Here is a 20365-nt window from a genome sequence, read left to right as displayed (position 1 = left end):
AAAAATCATTGATTTTAAGTTTTTATATTAAAAGAAATAAAATTGAAAAATTACGTTTTTTCGCAAACTGAAATAAGTTAAAGGGCGAAAAATTTGCGGAAATTATTTTTCATTGATATCAAAAAGATCCTTGCAGTTTTATCCCTCGCTTTCCTTTAAAATTATTTATTTACCGCTATACTCTTTCTTTTATTTATTGTTATTTAAAATTTAATTGAATTTATCATAGTTTAATTAATTAGCCTCTTAACAAACTTATAATAATATAAGCTTCTTGAAGACAAACTCCAAATTTCATACGAATTAACAGTATTAGTGGGCACTAATGCATTAAATTTTGATCAAAGATGTTAATGGCTCTTTCGATAATTCGCAAAGGCAGACATTAACCCGTGGGCCCTTTAGAAAAGGAACTTAACCCTGCTAAAGGGGCTTCTAATTCCAAAGTTCGGGACGCCATTAAATCATTCTGTTTAGGAGTTATTGAAAATTTTGACTTTGGGAATTATTCGCAAATGGTTAAAATATTTTTTTCTGGCTTTGTTATCTTAAGTAGTTATTTATTAATTTTTATCGGGTATTAAAGGTAGAATTTATGTTTTTATTTATAATTGAATAACAAAAATAGTTCTAGGTAATTTTGTGATATACGTTAAAGGACATTTAGAATGATATTTTATACCAAAATAAAAAGTTATATCTAATACAACTTTATATTTACAAATTTACTTTATCACAAATGGGAAACATTAGATTTAATGCAAAAAGTAAAATCTATTTCCTTGTTTCGACGCCTTAAAGTGTAAACCTACTAAGTCCATTTTTGACTAAAATGCGTTTTTTCGAAAAACCGACAGCACTATATATTCTACGTTGATTAGTTAACCTGCCAACTATAAATGTGTAATAATATTCCTTATTTTATACGATGAGAATAACATCACTCCCGCCGACTCAAATCCATTTTGTAAACACAGCCAAGTCCCCACAGCCATGTGCATTTTCAATGGTGATCTTGTGAGAACGTGTCGCAATTGAGTTTAATGTGCATTATTTTAAGTTACTTCTAGTATTTTGGGCGTTTGAAATATTTTTTTTATTTATAACACAAGAGGTAAGCTGTTAAAACATTCTTATCCAAATTGCATGCAGTAATTATTTTTTATTTAGCGGTAATTATTGTTTATTGTTTTAATAGGACTTGGCAGTATTTCTTAAATGTTTTTTTACACACATGAATAACAAAATATATAATTAACTTACAAACCAAAAATTATAATCCAGTAAGTGAACACCTTAAAAACTAAGTGTATATGGTCAATTTGTGAGTAAAAATGGAACATTGAAGTTTATTAAAGTATTCTACTCTAACATTGACATGTCACAGCAAAATCAACAACTGCAATGAATTTGATAAGAAAATTCCTTAGATAAAACATAATTAACATTTCGATATTCATTAAACCACTTCATTTCGAAGCGTCTTTGAAAAAAAATGCAAATCTGGAAACTCGAAGTATCTCACATTTACATCTGAGAAGTGAGACTGACTCCTTTATCTTGCACTTCTCTTAAAGGATTAATTATGCACTTACAATGTCTCCGAAGACGCCAAATCGGTGGGCGGAATAAGGAAACGCTCAAATGAGTTTCCTTCAAATTAAAATTACCTCAGGTATTAAACGGAAAGTTTTCCATTAAGAATATCGGGAAGGGAATAGTAGTTTTAATGAAAATATATTATAAAGTTTAAATTTATATGTAAGAATATTTTGATTTATTCTTGCTGTTTTTCAAATATATTTGTTATTTTACAATTTAATAAAATTTATCATTGTCAGTTTTAATTATTTTTCACTAAACGGCCCTAATTAAAAATTATCTTGGTAGAGGGCTATAGATTCTTCTAGAAAAGAGAACTTCCTATTTAACGATTTGTGATAAATAGTGTCAAAAAAGACTATTTAATAATTGATTGGCGGCTACTATCTAAGGCCTTGTATACAATTTTTGAAAAATTGTCTATAGTCCTTTATAAAGAATTGTCTGAAACATTTGTCTGAAACCTTCTTATTTACTTTTATTATTTTTTATTATCTTTTTTTTAGAAAAGGAAGTCTTGTTGCAAACATAATTCACGTGAGGACTAAATCAGTAGGATTGTTTTAATTTGTTTAACTATTTCAATAATTGAAGTTTTTTTAAATTAGTGAAAGCCGGAATGATTTAAGCCCCTTCAAAAATGAAGTTCGTGTGATCTGTAAGTTTGAGCCGAATGTTTTAAATACAATTTATCAATAAAATAGCCTTGAAACCAAGAAACCCTAGTTCTATTTCTGCATATTTTCAACAAAAATTATTCGTATATAATTTTAAGTGCGAGAGTTGTAAATTTGAAAAACTCGAATTTTGTACTAATATCGGCCAAATAACTTTCAATTAAAGTTATTACGCAGACTTATTGAAATTCCTTATCCGTTTTGCAATTTAATCCAGTCGTCGGTGAGTGGACATATTACAACTTCCAGACATCGAAGAGTAAAGAGGAAAGCGTAGAATTTAATGAGTTGCACTAAATTAAAACTGTTCTGACATCGTAGGTTCCAATAAGGATAAAAAGACAAGTTATACCATTATAGTTAAATTAAAAGCGCAATTCGCACAGTGGATTTCCATAACGAAAATACGATTTTATGAGGCTGTAAAAACTATCAATAATTTTAAAATTCTTTAAAGTTAGAAGAAGATTAAAATTTTATTGTTCTTATATTATAAGCTTTTTATGAAATTTATTTTTATATATAAATATAAACACAATTTTTTTGCATAAATTTAAACTTTATTGATCGCAAAATGGTTTAATCACAGATAAACAGCTGGTGATAAGTAACATCTGGTAGAACTAAAACAGTTATTTTTTTTGCATTTTCGACCGAAATAATAAACGAAATAGCGAATTTGAAAATAATACCATACCTTGCCAACTAAAAAAAACAATTATTTAAATAAAGGTGGAATAATTTAGGTTCATTAATAATACTGATGTATTGAAATATATTAGCATCAATTGAACTACTTACTCAATAAAATCAATACTGTTATTTGTTAGTAAAAAAAATAAAAATTAATAAATCAAAGCCAGTCCTATAGTTTTTTTCTAATCCTTTTGTTTTATAAGGCATCTTAAGATACAAAATTTATTTACTTTTTAATTTCCTAACAGGATGATCCGACAAGGCTCTAGGGAAGACATGTTTTACGTTTTTACCAGAATCAAGGATGTAATTTTGCAGATTCCATAACAATAAAGCACATATATTATAATGAAAATGACACACATTAATGTCGTCCTGATACAACGTCGATTAACTTAGAGATGAAGATTGAATTCAGTTATCTATTAGGTAAATATTAATGACTAGTAATACACTTTAAAAGCGTAAAGATGTCTTTATAATTAAAAAAAAAAAATAATTTAATGCAATTGAATTACTCTAAAATAAAATTACTTAAAAACTTATTGAATTAGTGTTCTTAGTGCCCTCCAACTTTGTTCCCATTGGATGTGCAGCTTTACTTTAAAAGATAAATTGTAGAGAATTAAATTTTCTTAATTTTTTGTTTCGTAAATTTATATACTTACGATTCAATCAGAAAATCAAATTAAATGTACCCAAGAAACGACAATGACGGCATACAAAACTTTGTTTTTCGACTTTTTTAATTAACCATTGACACAAAAAAAAAAATGGCATAATGATATAATATTTTTTAAATATTTTAATGATTTTTCATTAAAATATTTAAAAAATATTTTAACTTGATTATGTAAATAGAGGAAAAAATTTAAAAGGGCTTAACAAATATAATTAGATATATCTTGTTCTAAATAAAAAATATGTTTTTTTTTAATTTGGTAAATATTTAGTAGTTTTGAAAATGATCTTCAAAAATTATATAGCCGATTATCGTTATGATAAGAAAAAGACACTTAGGTAAAATAACAAAATAATAATAATAATAATAATAATAATAATAATAATAATAATAATAATAATAATAATAATAATAATAATAATAATAATAATAATAATAATAATAATAATAATAATAATAATAATAATAATAATAATAATAATAATAATAATAATAATAACCTGACCAAAAAAACATAAATATAAATTTATTATAAACACCTGTGATTTTTGTTAATTAATTCTCAACCTAAACTACACTGATGTCTGTTGATCCAATTTCATGAGATGTTTCGATATTAATTATAACTTAAGAAACCTAGACTAAGGTAAGAGGTGTAATGTATAAAAAAAAAATAATAATTTTATACTGTTTTTTTTTATAAAATTTTTTTTTTTAACGGATTGTACCTGAATGTAATTTTAACTGCGTCGTGGTTTTTGTTGTTTTAATTTTTGTAACTTAAAGAACATTTAATTTAATAGTGTTTTTTATGTACTTGAAATTACTTTGTTTTATCTCTGTAATTACTTGAATCCATTTCAGTGTCCTGAGGATGACTTAATATAAGTCGAAACGTCGACATTTAAGTAAATAGGTTTCTGTTTTATTTCTGACCCCACCCAACAACCCTCCGCAATATTGAAGATATTGGGTCACAAACACGAAATTGAAAATTAAAGTAGATTCTTAATAAAAAAGAGCATGTAGCATGTAATAAATTGGTATTATTCTTTTTCTTTAAACATGAAACAACATTTTCCATCAAAGAAAAACTTGGAACTGCTGACTTTATCCGATGTTTTCCATTGCCGAAGAATAAGAACAATTCAGACTCCACTTTTAAAATTGGTGTTCAAAATGAGGATCTTTTTATCCAGCTGAAAAAGCCAAATACTTGGCCAGCTGGTACTGTAATTGATGGTCTTGAAATGTGTCCATTGTCGCCGTTGGTTGTTCGGCCGATTGGCTCCGATAAAGAGGCGATAGCTGCAAGCAAGTCACTAGGACGGGAGCAAGTCACCATCAAGTTTGTGGAGAAGGCCAAGGATGATGATGGGTTACAAATGCACCCGATGATTCCACTAATAGTGCGGCTGTCCCAAAGTTCGGATGCTGATAATGGACGTTACTTGCTGGCTACACTAAGAGATCGAATGTATGTTTTGAAGGTCACACCAACACCAGTGTCAAATTAATGCTGGCATCTGAGGGACTACCTACTGACTTAGATTTCCTGCGACGTCTTTATAACCGCTTCCACGACGTCTATGGTATTGGCTCGGATGAAATTGAAGAAGACATCTCTGCTTTTAGATACTTTTTTTCATCTGAAAGACTTTTACGGCTTCAAAAAGTTAGGAAAAGTCATGCTAACTATTTTTCTAGCGGTTCCCCATCTAGAAATACATTTTTTTATATGAAGTGACGCGAAAAGAGGATCAAGCACCCTCTGATAAATCGGACAATAGCAAGCTTAGTGTATTTCTACTTAATATTCAGTCCTTAAGACACAAAACTAATGATCTATTTCTTTTATTGGAAGAGCTAAATTTTCCAGAAATTGTTGCTATAACTGAACATTGGTTAAACATAGATGAATCTGTCTTTATTAAAAATTACACTACAATAGCAAAATTTAACAAAAGTAATTTATCCCATGGAGGTACTATGATAATGTCTACAATCACCGATTTTTCACCAGTGACTAAGTTTGATAACTTATTATCTGAAAAAGTTTTTGAATTTCCATCGTTCACCATAAGTTATATGACCTCTATATTGTTTGTATTTATAGAACACCTGACGCTGATGTACAGACTTTCTGTCTAAAACTTCTAAGCTTGCTAGAATCCATGCCTCTAAAAAGTAAATTAATTTTGTGTGGCGACCTTAATATTGACTACTCCAGTGTGTGTGTTGCTCAAGCATCTCTTCAGTCTATTTTCGATTCAATGGGTTTTTTAATGCATGTAAATTCACCAACCAGAATAACTAAAAATAGTTCCAGCACCATTGACTATTTCGTGTCATCTTTTACTCTGAACTTCGTTGATTGTACTGTTCTCAATTCATTCTGACCATGAAGCTGTTTTGGCCAAATTTACTATTGACACTTTAAGCAAAAATAATTTTCGTAAATTAAGCCGTATTTTTGGCAAAAAAATTTTTTTGAATTTATCTCTGATGATATCGATGGTGAGTTTTCTAGATTTGTAAAGACCTTGTCAAGTATTGCGAATAAGTCCTTTCCTTATAGACCCATCAAAATTAAGCATCATTAACCCTGGTCCACTAAAGGCTTACGTGTGTCTGCAAGGAACATGCGCTCTTTATCTTACCTAAAAAATTTTCGGACAGCATATTTTTTCATAATTGTGTAAGGCTATACAGGAAATTATATCGAAAGGCAACAAAAGCCGCAAAAGATATTTATTATAATAACAGGCTGGCTAATTCTGGTAACGTTGCTAAAGAAACATGGTCTATTGTTAACGAATTAAGAAATAAGCCTTCTTCAACTAGCACTATCCCCTTTTCACCTGAGAATCTCAACGATTACTTTGTAAACGTAGCTAAAAACCTAATAACTACTGTAACACCTTCTCATGATCCACTTTCATATCTCTCAAATGAAAACTTACAGAGTTTCCTGTACTAATAACAGAGCTTCAAAGTACAATAAATGAAATAAGAAACAAATTATCATCTGGTACAGGTCTTACTCTAAAAATGTTCTCAAATCTGCCTGATAACACCTTAAACCATCTGAGAAACCTAATTAACAAATCATTTCAAAATGGGGTCTTTCCTAACTGCCTTAAGACTGCAATAATTATTTTCTTGCATAAAGGAGGAGATAAAGAGCAAGCTTCAAATTATCGTCCAATCGCTCTCCTTCCAACATTATCGAAGATCATAGAAAGATTGGTTAAAAAAAGGCTATTATCATTCCTGTTTAAATATAAAATACTAACTCCCCATCAATTTGGCTTCTTGAGTAATAAATGCACTAATGATGCTATGTTCTCCCTTTTTAATAGTGTTTACTCCAGTATAAATAATCATCATTCAACAGCAACTATTTTCTGTGATTTCTCCAAGGCCTTTGATTGTGTAAACCATACTATCTTTATCAACAAATTATAGCACTATGGGTTCAGTTTAGAGGAACGCCTCTCGAATGGTTTAAGTTCTATCTTAGCTACAGAAGTCAGCTCGTAAAGGTTTATACGATCATATCTTCTAGCAGACCAATAGAATGTGGGATACCTCAAGGTTCAGTTCTGGGCCAAATTCTGTTTCTGCTGTTTATTAATGATATAGCCCATCTTAACATTAGCGGCAAAATCTGTCTCTTTACCGATGATACTGGCTTTACATGGAGCAATCCGGATGTTGCGGCACTTCATGCAACTATTGCTAAAGACCTTATCAACATTAAATCGTGTTGCGATTCAAATCTTCTCTGCTTAAAGATCTCAAAAACTAAAGTCTTATCTTATAAAGGTACTATCCAACCCTTTGTACTTAGCCAGCTTGGACGTTGTTGAATCTGTGAAATTTTTGGGACTTATTGTTGACAGCTCTTTTATCTAAAAACTTAAGTTCAGCTTGTTTTGCCATAAGATCAGTTTCCAGGGAATTAAATCTTTCGTCATCAAGAACAGTGTATTATGCCCTTTTTGAGTCCCATCTTCGTTAAAAAAGAGAGTGGTTCATTACAAACTACAAAAGAGAGCGGTTCGCTATTTGCTAGGACTTGATAGTCGAGCTTACTGCTAAGAAATGTTTAAAAGATTTAAAATATTAACTCTTTCATCTTTATTTATTCTTGAATCTATTTGCTTGGTTCGCAAGCATATATCAGAAATTCCTAATAGACCATCTCATAATTATCCACTCCGAAACGCAGAGCATGATCTTTATGTGCCAATCCCAAGCTCAGAATTAATAAAAAGCTCAATTCTTTACGAAGCTAAAAAAATGCACAATCATCTGCCTTTGGAAATTAAATCATTGACATCTTTTCCTCGATTTCGCAATGCTTTGAAATCATATTTACTGGAGAGAGCTTTATATGCACTAGATGATTTTTTTTTAATTTTTAATATTAATTTTTGAGTATCATGCACGCACTGGCTAATTATTAAATTTTTTATGATGTAGAATAGCAATATTTTGTATTGCTAAATTTCTATAAAATTTTTTATGACTTTTTAAACATTGTATTAATGTTTTTGATTGTTTATGTTACTTTTTTTACTTTTTTTATTTTTACTTTCTTGTTACTATTTTTATTTACTTTCCTATTTTCTTACTTTTTACATTTAGTATAGGAAATTTGACCAGGTACATTTATGTCTTTTTGTACCCAGTTTTGTATATATTTATTTAGTACTTGTATTTTGATTTATATATTTGTGTGTTTTGCTTTTTATGTATAGCTTTGTCTAATTTTTAATTTTTGACAATAAAGCATATTTAATTTGATTTGATTTGATGCAAATAAAATACAAGAGATAAAAATTGGTAAACCATTTCATCATTTTAATTTAATTACTACTAAATTTTTATTTTTTTTATGTAGGATCATACCTGAAATTATTTAAATATTGTTTCAGGATATCCTGTATCTAGTTAAAGAATTGGTATATGATATCTCTCTTTAACTACATTTTTATGCCTCCTTTCGTAACGTACAATATTGTATTAAATTATAAATTTGCGACTTAAACTATTGTACAAAACATTCTAAGTAGTACAACTCTGCATAAATAGTTTCTACTATATCAAACATTCTTTAACTTTAATAGTTAATTTAATTAATTTCTTAGTTCAACCGTTTTTAACGTTGCATCAGCCGATATAACAAAAAAAATATTCAGGGAATAAAATAACATATTGGCTATACATCCCCTTTCTATAATGACTCACAAGTTGATTCTTTAATAAATGTTTTACTCAAAGGGGCTAAAGCTATATTGTTAGTAAAAGTTTTGGGTATGAAACGCCTACATGGCATTTGATGGAATTTTTTAGGAAGCTTATGATAAGGCCTCCATATTTTATACTTTACCATTTTATCGTTTAACAGAGTTATTCATTAGAATATTATGAGGTAAAATATAAATAATTAAATTAACTTATTTAAATGAAATGTAAAATTTGACTTTGTTAAGCTTTTATAAATTATTTTTTACTTAAACTAAGTTAACAACTCTTCTAAATCAAAACTTGCTTAAAATATGCTGTTATATTTCCTATGCATCTAACGTAAATAATTTTATGTTCCCATTCTATGCAGTACATTATAAAGTTTCCGTTCTCCACATAATAACAATGCATTACTATTGGGCTTACCGGTTCCATCGAAAAACTTCCTATTGGGCCATTGAACGACGATAATAACTAGATATTGGAGTTTCGAACTCATGGGAATCAAGTTGGAAAAGCACTATTATCTGTAATCGGAAACGGTATTTATTTTTGTAATACTCGCTTTATAACAGTCGATTTTTGTTTTTTTTATATTGTAATAAAATATTTTTAAAAATGTTTTTCATTTAGCTGCTCCATTCAATAAATATTTCTCATTCTTAACGGTAAGTTCACTAATTAAGCAAAACAATTGTTTCTCTGCTTTTATTATTACTTGTAGGATTTAAGGGGTCTCAGCTGACTGTTTTTTATCAAGAGTTATTTATTTTTACAAAATATTTACTGTGAACCTGCATGAGAGATTGTTTTTAATAATTAATAATAACAAAGGATCAAATCAATCAAATTAAACATCTGTGGCTTCAACAGAATCGTGCCATCTCTTACACAATATGAAAAACCAGAAGATGATTTTAATGTTTTTCTAAAACTAGGTAGATATTAAACTGCTCTGGTTTCAATAAAATAGTACCACTCGCTACATAAAAAAAGAAAACAATAGATTGCTGCACGGTAATTTTTTAGATTGTTTTGGACCAATTAAAAGTAATTTAACAAATTTACATTTTTTCTAAGAAAAAGATAACTTGCACACCATTAAAGAGGTAAAATTATTGGAATAAAACCTGTTTGGTTACGCAAAGTAACAAATTTCTTCAAGAGAATTAAATCATACAGAATGAATAATTCCATACATAATTGTACAGAACTTCTTTCAAAAGGCAAATAACTTTATATTATATTTTAAATACTTTTTAAATTCCACTGATACAGTACCAAATAAACTAAGTTGTAATCCAAATTAAGAAAATCTCATGAAACTATATCACGACTTCGAATGGCTTTTGTTAATTTTTAACTCAACCCAGTCCAATAACAATTACAATACTGCATAACTTAAATGGATATAATCCTTACTCCTTAGATTCAATTAATTCTAACGAGAACATTTGTGTACAATTTATTTATAGAGTTTGTGCATTTATTTATCTTATTTTATTAGATTTAGATGGATCAGTTTAACTAAGATAGTTTTACTAAAGATTTTTAAATAAACATACAAATATTAACATACATAAACATACTGTTAATATCTGATATTTATTACGTTTTTGTTTAATTTTCTCAATAGTTCAATAAAATATGTAAATTGTTTTACCTCAAATAAAACTCTTTTCCAAGATAGGCAGTTTTATTGAGAGCACTATTTAATAGAAATGTCTAGCACATAATTGAAAACAGTTGTTTATAACCTGATTTTTGATTTATAATACTTTAGTATCGCACCCACACTTTATAGTATATATTAAAAAACTAAAATCTATTTATCATAAAATTTACTTTTATGAAATTATTTATGTAAAATAAAAAAAATTAAAAATGCTTAATTCAAGCCCACAAAAATCACAATAAAAATTTTATTTTATTACAAAACCAGAATAAAATATATTTTTTCTTAAGATATGACAAAACTTAAAAAAAAAACCTTTTTCTTTCAATTTATTCTACTTGCATTCAGTATGATTTTTTTAATTCCTGATATATCAATACTGACAAAAATTAGCTTAAACATTTTTTAATCTTAATAGTATATAATGCTATATACACAAATAAAACATTTTTAAATGATTTTTTTTTATCATATTTTATTAAGTTTTTTACACATTCTTAAAATAAATTTGGATAACTCAAACGAATACGATTTTAACTCGGAATATTTTGGCCAAATATAAAATCTAATAATTAAATAGTTTAGTCTAATAATTTATAACGCTTTTTAAACTTAAAATGTATAGCTTAATCCATTAGAAAAACCAATAAAATACGATTAATAGTAAAAAACTATCCTCTGCATTCTCAACTTAAAGAACCTGTTAGTTGTAATTTGAAATGGTAGCGTACTTAAATAAACCGAGTTTCAATTTACCTTTAGAAAGTATTATCGAACGTTATCGGAGTTTTTTTTGTCAGCATTATAAGATCCAATAAATTCTAACGAGATCATTTGTGTACAATTTGTTTATAGAATTTGTGCATTTATTTATTTTATTATATTAAATCTAGACAGATCAGTTTAACTTAGACACTTTAACTACAGTTTTTAAAATACACATATAAAGTTAATATCTAATATGTATTCATTTTTTGTTTAATTTTATTAATAATTAAATAAAATATATAAATTGTTCTATCTTAAATAAAACTCTTTTCTAAGATAGGTACTTTTATTGAGCGCACTATTTAAAAATGTTCTTTACCCTAATTACCTTATTATTTTATATTCCAATTACGACAAATTAATAGACTTTACTTCATAATTTGTATCTGGTTCAAGTATTTTATTAGCATAATTGGAATGACTATACTTCGCCTCATCATACAGAATTGAAAGCATTAACTTTTAATCTGCTTTTTTGCTTTTTTTTAAATAGGTCTTTAGTGCCGCCAGAAGTTAAAGTGAATAGATAATTTAAAAGAGATAAAACATCATTTTTTGCATAAAATTATTTATCCAAATAAAAAATTTATTTAAAAAGGAGAGAAGATTTCAATATCTTATTTTTAATTTAACTTATATTTTAAGTTTTGGCCTTTAATAACAATCTATGTTAATTTAATTGATTTTTATATTAATAATATAATAATAACTTTTAATCTACAAAGTGTGATGGCTAATATTAAGCCCTTATGCCTATAACTTAAATTCTAGGAAACATTTTCCTTTGAAATTCTCCGGTGAACTAACAAAAACTCAGACACGTTAACCGTGGCTGGCTTTAAGGGTTTATAAATCTCAAACATTTCTGTAAACTAGGAAGTTCTCGTGATTTCGGCTTTATTTCCTTTCTTGGCTTAAAATTGTCGTCATTTTGATATATTATGCAATATACAATATTAGATATGTTATTTTAGACTTAGGAAGTAGGTCATATATAGGCAATAAATTGAGTTACAATTTTTCCTTTTAAAACAATAGCTGAGGCATTTTAGTTGACACTTTAAAAAGCATCAAATGTAACTTAATATGGATAATTTATTTTACATATATGTAGATTTTCTAAATGCTCGACCGTAAATTGCTTTAATACAATTGATCTATATATCATATAAACTAGAGTTCATAAAGTTAATTAAAATCCGTAAATTAAAATGGAAATAATTCCATAATTATTTCGGCGCACTATTGTATTAAAAATAAATCCACTTTGTAATCCTTTCTAGTCTAAATTAAGCCATTTTGGTATACCAGTTAGCGGGGTTTATTTCAACAACATGCATCATCTATATATGTATGACTATATAAAAAGTTATTATTTTAAATTTTTGTTATTTATTCTATTTAAAAAAATGTTTAATAATTTTTATTTAAATGCAAAATTTAATTAAAATGTTCAGGCTTAAACTAAGATCCTTTTACCAATTAAATATTAGAAGAAACAAGTTTCTGATTTAAAAATAAATTATTTGTGTTTTAACTATTTGACTTATAAGTTGTTAAATTAATCTAATGTAATAATAATTACAATAAAAATATAAGTAAATACATATCTTTAAATTTCAATTTATAATAAAACATAATTTTTTAGACGAAGTATAATTCTAAAAATTATGTATTTTTAGTAGATGAAGTATGCCAATAGTCATAATAGTGGTATTTAGTTGCTCATAAATATTTTCTTCATAAGGATGTTTGAAGCTGGATGACCATTTTAATGGAGTAGTCCAGATATAGCCAAATCAACCTGACTGAAAGGAAACAATCTTAATTTTGATCGTTTACTTTCTTGTTCGTAAAATTTAAGAAAAATTATGTTTAAAAAATTAAGAACAACCGGTAGAAGCCTTATAACTAAAAGTTTAATTTTTATCCTCTCTAGATATCAAATATGCAGATTATTTTGAGATAGCGTTTAAGCTTCTCTAATTGATTCTGAATTCTAAAGGAATCAATGATTGGGCGGTTTATTGAAGTAATCTATCACAATAAAAATATATCGATTTCTGAAACTAGTGGTAGAAGAAGATACTGTTACGTCCGTGGCAATTCTTGTAAATAATGCATCATTTTCTCTCTGATCTAAACCCATTAAGCATTATTTACCTTTATATAACTAGATAACAAGCAATTTCTTTCTTTTCAGGGTATTATAGAAAATCTGTAGCAAATATAAATCAATATAAGAGGAAACGCCGCTCGTGTTAAACTTAAAAAGCTTAAAAACATCTTTAGTTAATAAAAAATATTAATAAACTTTTTTGTTTACTAGAAACACTTTATACATGTGTATTTATTTATTACAGTATTTTCTTATGACTTATTCTATTTTATAGTTTCTATCCAAAAAATCTATAGTTTCCCTTATTATTCTTAGGAATAGCTTTTGTTACCTACTAAGAGATATGTAATCTTTATTAAATTTGTGTTTTCTCAATTTTAATTATTACTTTTACTAACTGTCTATTTTTTAACGCTTTATAACAGTATGACATTTTTCTCTTCATATCAAAAAGAAGAACTTTTCGATATGAAGACGCATTTAAAATAGTTATCTATTAATAGGTTGCAGGGTATATTTCACAGATAAGATTTTCATAGCTAATGACTTTGTAAATAAAAACAACAAATCGTAATTATATAAGTTATGCATGATTTTTGTATTTTATTAAGGTAATTAATTATAAAATAAAGATTATGTATTAGTAATAGTATATTATTCAACAAGCATTTAGTAAGCGCTGTATGACCGTCATTATGTAAGGAAAGAATACTGTCGATGACTAAATAAAGGGTGTTTTTTTAGAGGCCGAGAACTTTCATTTGGCAACACTGTTTTTTATGACAGACGAGCTGACAGTTCTGGATTATTTTTAGATTAGTTTGGTTTGGCAATTCATCATGAACAGACTTACGCTGGAGCAATGTTTCCAAATTGTTCAAATTTATTTTGAAAGACATGGTTCTATTCGAGAAACACATCGGTCATTACGTGAGTTTTATGGTGTTTATAATCGTCCTCAGAGAGATTAATTCGAGAAACTGTTGATAGTTTTCGCAATAGTTTTACTCTTGTCGACAATACGCATCCCGTAAGATGCCGTACAGTGCGCACGCAACAAGCGATAGCTGCTGTGCAGCATATTGTTGATAATGATCCAAATGTGTCAATTCATCGCCGTTCTCAACAAGTGAACTTATGTCCATCCACTTTATGGAAAATTTTGCGCAAAGATCTCGGATTGCGAGCATATAAAATTCAACTTGTCCAGGAGTTGAAACCCCAGGATCATCTTTTGCGCCGTACATTAGCTGAATGGGCGGAAGGAAAGATTGCTGTTGATCCACGATTTCATATGAAAATTTTGTTGAGTGGTGAAGCACACTTTTGGTTAAATGGCTATGTAAATAAGCAGAATTGCCGAATTTGGGGGGATGAGAATCCACGAGCTATTGGCGAAAAACCGTTGCATCCAGAAAAACTATTCGTTTGGTGCGCTTTATGGGCCGGTGAAATCTTCGGTCCTCATGTCTTCAGAAATGCTGATGGTCAGAACGTTACAGTAAACGGTGAGCGATACAGAAACATGATAACCAACTTTTTTGTGCCTCAATTGGAAGCCGTTGCAGGCGTTGCAGAAATGTGGTTTCAGCAGGATGGTGCCACGTGCCATACAGCGCGCCAAACAACTAATTTACTGCAAGAGACATTCGAGCAACAAATAATTTCAAAGAATGGACCTGTAAACTGGCCAGCTCGTTCCTGCGACTTGACGCCATTAGATTATTTTTTTGAGGGCTGTGTTAAGTCGCATGTCTACGCCAATAAACCCGAAACACTTGAGCACTTGGAAGCCAACATACGACTCGTGATTGCCGAAATACAGCCTGCAGTACTGGAAAGAGTGTGTGAAAATTGGACCTCTAGATTACGCCACGTACGCGCCAGCCGTGGGGGTCACATGCCCGAAATCATTTTTAAATATTAATGCTAAAAAAAATTCTTTAATATAAAAGCAAATTCGTTCATATCAATAAAATATTTTGTGTTTAATTTCAATTTCTATCTATAAAAAACACCCATTATATTTAATAAATTTAGCTTCTTATTTTGAAAAGAAGTATTGTACGTCATGCGGTAGGTGACATCTTGACAAATTAGAATATATCTACCGAACTGATTTAAAAACTTGTCGAACAAAATTATATACATAGGGAAATTGGAATAATGTAATAACTAACTCTTTCACTAACTCCTTCACCCACAGCTACTCTTACTTTCAAATTCTAAATGGCAACCCTCTACTTAAGATATTATCTGAAAATTTTGTACAAAATCTTTTTATTGTTTTTTTTTTGTTTATTAAATAAAACATTACTTAGTTAACTTATTAGAATGATTAAATTTGATTTTTATTTTGATAATGGTTACACGAATAAGCATTTATCTGCAACAGTAGAGTACCATGTGACAATGTTATATAAGATCAGTTTTAGTAAGAACAGATCAATAATATAACTAGAGAAATTCGGAGAAAAATGTAGCTCACGTAAACATGCGTTAGCTAGTAGCAAACTCTTAATATACTTAATAATAATTTACTAATTTTGCTTTTGGAATTAAAAACTACCAAGCATACAAAAAATATAAAATGATGAATAAACTGAAATACTACAATTTAAATACCTCTGATATTATTGATGTTTTAGATACTAGGAAGGACGGAAAAGCAGTTGGATTGGTGTCTACGCCATCCTTCTTTTTTAAAGGTTACTTTAGCTTTCTTAGTTTTCCCTTATTGGCTTTATTTAATTTACGTCTTAAAATCGGTAATTTTCTCTAGCGTTAAAAATAGGCTAGAAGTTGTCTGAACTTTTAAGAAGGTAGAGAAAGCAAATATAGAAAATTATCGACCAATCGCCAAACCATAAACTCCTGTCACAAAATTTGAGCCAATATCAACAGAATCATAGCCAGGGATGGCTATAGCCAGAGAAAGAATAGCATTTCCATTCACCAGCAAGGCTTTCTTAAACCTAGATAAACAATTATTAATTTGTTTACCACTACCAAAGATATATCCGATATTTTGAATACAAATTTATTTCATACATGCAAACTTTTTATTAAAATTTATCAAATAAAGTGTCTTTTAAAATAGTATTAGATAGAGTCTACTTTCAGTTTGGATTTCACTATAATTTAAGGACTTTTATTCCGACGTCAGGAGTAGCCCAAAGATACAATTCTCTACAATTCAATCCTCTATCCTTTTTATTATTTACTAGCAACAAACTTTATTTTATTGTAAGTAAATTTTTAATGCAATCCTATACTAGAAAAAAAAGTTATACTGTTTCTATACAAAATTAATAATATCTTGCTTCAACGTATAACTGACTACCTTAGGAACAATCTTTGACCACAAATTGACCTTTATACCACATATTAAATATATAGTTAGTATTGGTGTTCTAAGGAGTTTACAAACTTTAATGCTTACGTCGGTTGTCTATTGCCTATGTTAGAAGTGTATTGGAATACGTCTGCATTATTTGAAATTCAATCATGTCCATGGATTTTTTAGTTTTTCACATTCAAAACCGTAAATTCGACAGGTCACTTGTATATTATATACAATAAATGTAGACAAAAAATAAACTTAAGAGCTTTCTTTATTTGTTAAAAACATTGTTTTCTTTGTTAAAACGATTCTTTATTCTATATACTTCAAATATTCCAAAAGCAAAAGTTTACGAAAACTTTCTTTTAATTAGCTGAATTATTTTTAATTAAATCAGAAAATCATATCCATTTAAGTTATGCATAAAATATATATTTTAATAAAGTAATATACAATAAAAATTATTCTTTTAAAGATTTTTATTATATGATGTTGTTTTCTATCCTAATAAAAATAAATAATATCAATTTATAAATAATGTAATAATTATTGGTATTTTATTGTTATAGTGATTTCAATAAATTAAACCTTTCAAAAAGTTAAATTACTATTACAAAAACAAATAAAGCTTCGCTAATAAATGATCCTACAAACAAAAATACTTTTTTATAAATTTATTAAAACTTTCACTATATTTTTCTCATAAAACAAGTTAAAAAAATATATGGCAAATAAAACAGCCACCACAAAATCACCTTGTTAAATAAATTCAATTTCAACCACTAAATAAATAAATAGAGATTTTCAGTTTTATTTGTCATTTCATTACTGGCAATAAAAAAATATAGGATTAAATCATAATAAAAATAATAACACCTCGTTATTTAATAAAATAGCATTTGGTGTTTGAGGGCGCTACAAATTTTCCCCAATTTAATTACTCAATTTTAATTAAACAACAAGTTAATAATATTTATGTGCGGTTTTTTAGTTAATATTTGCTTCTAATTTAAATGAGCAAATTAGACAAAATATATAAACATTTAATTTAGTGCACATTTTGCATTTATCATTATACCAAAAAAAGTTAGTTTATTTAGTACGTAATTTATATATTTTAGGACTTATTACATTATACAGCAAAATTGTTTTACTACTCTGTTAAAAAAAAACCCAGCTTACTCTTATCTGAGCTGTTAAACGGTTAAATTTGTTTCTTATCAGGAAGTTCGTAGGAAGTCCTAAACTAATATCGCAGTTGCAGTGGTTCCATTCGAAATTCAGAAAATGTAACACCTGCAGCAGACCGGAAAGGGTCAACTGTTGGTCCTAACTTCTAAGACTGTGTTTAGTTAGGGAACTTCAAAGTAAAACTTGTGATTACCGGAGCAGAGACAAAGAGAAACTTTAGATCCGCGGGCAAAGTTTTTTATTTAAAGGAAAGAATTAAAAGTTTAAACGGGAGAACGTCTTAAATAATTATAAAACTTGTTGGTATTCAAGAATAACTGCATAGACTTATTTAGGCTTTGGCCTTAAAGTTGTTATATTCAAGTAGATTCATTGTTTCCTAAAGGAACTATTGGTTTATTGGGTAAGTATTATCTGCAATCAAAGTAAATTCAGTTTTGTTTAGTTTAATCTATCTTGGCAGTATAAATATTATATAAGATTGGCGATAAAGGTGGGTTTGATAAAATATAGCAGTAAAAATTACTCAAATTACACTAAACTCTGTTTCTGGAAAACTTTTCTATTATTGTTTCTGAAGCATAGAGCATATGTATTAACGAATCTTTGCATATTCTAAATAGCATTAGTATAAACCAAAAATATAGAGAATATTTCAGAGTTTTATTCTGGAGCTTGTAATCTCCTCAATTTTATTAAAGTCCCACGAATCAGAGAAAATTTTAAAACTATAGTTCATGTGCACTTCTTTTGTTCAATGCCTAATCTTCAGTATGGCATCCTAAATTAAAGACAGGTTTAATTTTCACCTTGCCTTCCTAAATTAAAAAAATTGCTTAAGTTGTAAGCTTCAGATTGTGATGGATCATTTGGTTATGAAGAAATGCTAAAGTTTGCCTTTTCTAAATTAATTCTATAGTGCAAAATCTTACCCTGTGATACACACAACGGGCTAATTTCTCTTTTGGGTGCCGAAATACTTATCATTAACATAGAATAATAGATCATAGGACTGAAGTTAAAATAAGAATAGCAGAGCTTCAGCGATTCCCCACTAGTGCTGGCTGCTGAGGAAAGAAATATATTTTTGTGTACTGACCTCTCGTGATCAATATATTATCGTCTAGCTCTAGTAACTGAGTTCTCATTTCAATTTATGACTTAGAGTTGTTTGACAAACTTATTCATGTCCGCATACTAGACCGAAGTTGGCCAGACGCAGACGTATATCTAAGATTCGTGCAATTAATTCTTTATTTGAGATTGTATATTGATGCTTACTTCTATTTACATCTCAGAAAAAGCATGCCTTTTCCGATTTCTACCAAACTTTTAAAATACCAGTTATTTAAGTATGTGTTTTTATATTTATTTTATATTTATATGCTAATTAAGATTTTAATACAATAAAGTTGTTGCTCTTTCACATCAAAAACCACCATGTCCTTTAGTGTTACAAGCAACGGAAAACCCCTCTAACTTAACTAGCCATCCAATCAACAACCAACTACAAAATAAAAACCAAACAGTACAAAAAGAACAAAAATTATGATAATAACACGGCAATTTAAATTTTCCTTGCAATATTTAAAGTTTTTATTATTACTGTAATTAAACGGAAATAGAAATTTGCATCCTAAAGACTTTTTTAGAGTATTTCATCTTTAAATTACGACATTGCCTGCATACTACGAAGGCGTCAAAAGCATTTGCTAATATACCTGATTACACTTCTCTTTTATAGCTATAATGAAGTTTTGTGTAGCTTGGGAGCGAAAAGGATCCGTAGCAATTTTCAAGTCGACTCCTCATTAGAAACGTACTTATTTATATGAAGCTTATAATATTTGGACAAATCGTGCTTAAGTGATGCTAGCAGAAGCGGAAATATTATTAGAATTAAAAGATAAATACTGCTGTTTATTAAATGTTTTTTTAGTAGAACTAGAGAAGATTGTAGTATACCTTTTAATGTGAATATTTAAAAAGTTATACTAAATATTTTTTTTCAAATGTTTTATTTTAATAGGATGGAAGAATTAACCTAACAAGTTATTTCTAGTGATGTAAAAAAGTGGACTATATATAACACTTTGGGTGCTAATATTTTGAAATAAATTAACAGATATAAAATATTAAATATTTTTAATATTTTCTCACCATTAACCTAATTTCCTTTAAATACAGAAATATCACTCCGTAGCTCAAAACCTGAAAGGAATTTTATAGCATGGTAAAAAGATTTTAGATATGTAAGAAATATGACAAATTTACTAACTTAACCGATATTCTTCTAATAATAGCTAGAATGCCCGATTATATTATTATTAGTATTATACGTTAATATATTCTATCC

At 28.2% G+C, this 20365-nt stretch overlaps 1 protein-coding gene and 1 long non-coding RNA gene across 3 annotated transcripts in view; one reads left to right on the top strand and one right to left on the bottom strand.

Annotated features, from left to right (window-relative positions):
• The window catches only part of LOC126740249 (ly6/PLAUR domain-containing protein 6B-like), a 396612-nt gene that overhangs the window by 151633 nt on the left and 224614 nt on the right, over nucleotides 1-20365 (bottom strand). The gene's annotated exons all lie outside the window — the stretch shown is intronic.
• On the top strand, nucleotides 1019-19881 carry LOC126740251 (uncharacterized). Its single transcript, XR_007661850.1, has 3 exons — nucleotides 1019-1114; nucleotides 3224-3404; nucleotides 19754-19881. It is a non-coding gene; the product is annotated as an uncharacterized LOC126740251 (long non-coding RNA).

Source organism: Anthonomus grandis, chromosome 9 (genome assembly GCF_022605725.1).
Source record: "Anthonomus grandis grandis chromosome 9, icAntGran1.3, whole genome shotgun sequence".
Classification (NCBI taxonomy): domain Eukaryota; kingdom Metazoa; phylum Arthropoda; class Insecta; order Coleoptera; family Curculionidae; genus Anthonomus; species Anthonomus grandis.
The sequence above is the reverse complement of the archived record's forward strand: the minus strand, read 5'-3'. Positions and strand labels throughout refer to the sequence as shown.